Below are 2500 nucleotides of genomic sequence, written 5' to 3'. Positions count from 1 at the left end.
GGATAGACCCCGTGAAACGCTAGAAATTGGCGGGGATGTGTCTCTTGTGGCTCACGGGGCTGTTCGGGTCGCACAGAAATCCCTGGGAATGGGAAAACGGGTCATTTTCGTGTTGCCACATTGCGTACGAACCGCATGAAACTTCCAGAGGCATTTGCAGCAGGAATGCATGTGCACTCAAAAACTTCTATATGTTTCACGGATAGACCCCGTGAAACGCTAGAAATTGGCGGGGATGTGTCTCTTGTGGCTCACGGGGCTGTTAGGGTGGCACAGAACTCCCTCGGAATGGGAAAAGGGGTCATTTTCGTGTTGCCACATTGCATAGGAACGCCATGAAACTTCCAGAGGCATTTGCAGCAGAAAGGCACGTGCACTCAAAAATTTTAATATTTTTCACGCATAGACCCCGTCAAACGCTAGAAGTTGGCGGGGATGTCTCTCTTGTGGCTCACGGGGCTGTTAGGGTCGCACAGAAATGCCTCGGAATGGGAAAACGGGTCATTTTTGTGTGGCCACATTGCATAGGAACGGCATGAAACTTCCAGAGGCATTTGCAGCAGGAATGCATGTGCACTCAAAAACGTCTATATTTTTCACGGATAGACCCCGTGAAACGCTATAAATTGGCGGGGATGTCTCTCTTGTGGCTCACGGGCGCTGTTAGTTAGGGTCGCACAGAAATCCCTCGGAATGGGAAAAGGGGTCATTTTCGTGTTGCCACATTGCGTACGAACGGCATGAAACTTCCAGAGGCATCTGCAGCAGAAATGCATGTGCACTCAAAAACGTCTATATTTTTCACGGATAGACCCCGTGAAACGCTAGAAATTGGCGGGGATGTGTCTCTTGTGGCTCACGGGGCTGTTAGGGTCGCACAGAAATCCCTCGGAATGGGAAAACGGGTCATTTTCGTGTTGCCACAATTGGCATACGAACGGCATGAAACTTCCAGAGGCATTTGCAGCAGAAATGCATGTGCACTCAAAAACGTGAATATTTTTTCACGGATAGACCCCGTCAAACGCTCGAATTTGGCGGGGATGTTTCTCTTGTGGGTCACGGGGCTGTTCGGCTCGCACAGAACTCCCTTGGTCCACCTGATTCGTGCATACAGGCAGCAACTAAAACTCTGTAAACCTGCTGTGAGGACATCTAAACAGTGGACCAGTGAGGCTGTGGAAGATTTGCGGGCGTGCTTAGACTGTACTGACTGGGATATGTTCACGACTGCTACCAATAGTCTGGATGAACTCACAGAGGCTGTGTACATCAGCTTCTGTGAGGACTGCTGTATCCCAACACGTACCAGGGTGAACTTTAACAACAACAAGCCCTGGTTCTCAGCAAAGCTCAAAAGGTTGAGGTTGGAGAAGGAGGAAGCGTTTAGGAGTGGGGATAGAGACAGATTCAAGGAGTCGAAGAACAGGTTTAGCAAAGCGGTGAGAGAGGCTAAACGACTGTACTCAGAGACACTAAAACACCAGTTCTCTACTAACGACGCTGCTTCTGTCTGCCAAAGGGCTCAGGCACATCACCAACTACAAACCCAGAGCGCCCCACACCACTAACGACTCCCGCCTAGCCAACGACCTGAACGAGTTCTACCGTAGATTTGAAAGACAATTGGACTGTCCTGAACCACCCCTTCCCACCCAAGAGGCCCCATCCCCCACCCATACTACAGAAACGACTCTCTCCTTTCAGGAGGGAGAAGTTAATGGGCTTTTCAAGAGGCAGAATCCACGCAAAGCAGCCGGGCCGGACTCTGTCTCTCCAGCCACCCTCAGGCACTGCGCTGACCAGCTGTCTCCGGTGTTCACCAACATCTTTAACACCTCCCTGGAGACATGCCATGTACCAGCCTGTCTCAAGTCCTCCACCATCATCGCTGTGCCCAAAAAGCTAAGGCCAACAGGACTAAATGATTACAGACCGGTCGCCCTTACATCTGTGGTAATGAAGTCTTTTGAGCGCCTGCTCCTGGCACACCTCAAAGCCATCACAGACCCTCTCCTGGACCCCCTTCAGTTTGCCTACAGAGCCAACAGGTCTGTGGACGACGCAGTTAACATGGCCCTCCACTTCACCCTACAGCATGTGGACGCCCCAGCATCCTACGCCAGGATCCTGTTTGTGGACTTCAGCTCTGCCTTCAACACCATCATCCCTGCCCTGCTTCAGGACAAGCTCTTCCAGCTGAACGTGCCCTACTCCACCTGCAGGTGGATCACAGACTTCCTCTCTGACAGGAAGCAGTGCGTTAAGCCGGGAACAGAAGTCTCTGACTCCAGGTCCATCAGCACGGGAACTCCTCAGGGCTGCGTCCTTTGCCCACTGCTCTTCTCCCTGTATACCAACAGCTGCGCCTCCAATCATCTGTCCGTCAAACTCTTGAAGTTTGTCGGACGACACCACCCTCATTGGGCTGATCTCTGGTGGGGATGAGTCTGACTATAGGTGGGAAGCTGACAACCTGGTGACCTGGTGTAGCCAGAAC

Source organism: Petromyzon marinus, unplaced genomic scaffold, assembly GCF_048934315.1.
Source record: "Petromyzon marinus isolate PM22_M1 ecotype Great Lakes invasive population unplaced genomic scaffold, UKy_Petmar_22M1.pri1.0 PM_G_Scaffold_6, whole genome shotgun sequence".
NCBI classification, from domain to species: Eukaryota; Metazoa; Chordata; class Hyperoartia; order Petromyzontiformes; family Petromyzontidae; genus Petromyzon; species Petromyzon marinus.
The sequence above is the reverse complement of the archived record's forward strand: the minus strand, read 5'-3'. Positions refer to the sequence as shown.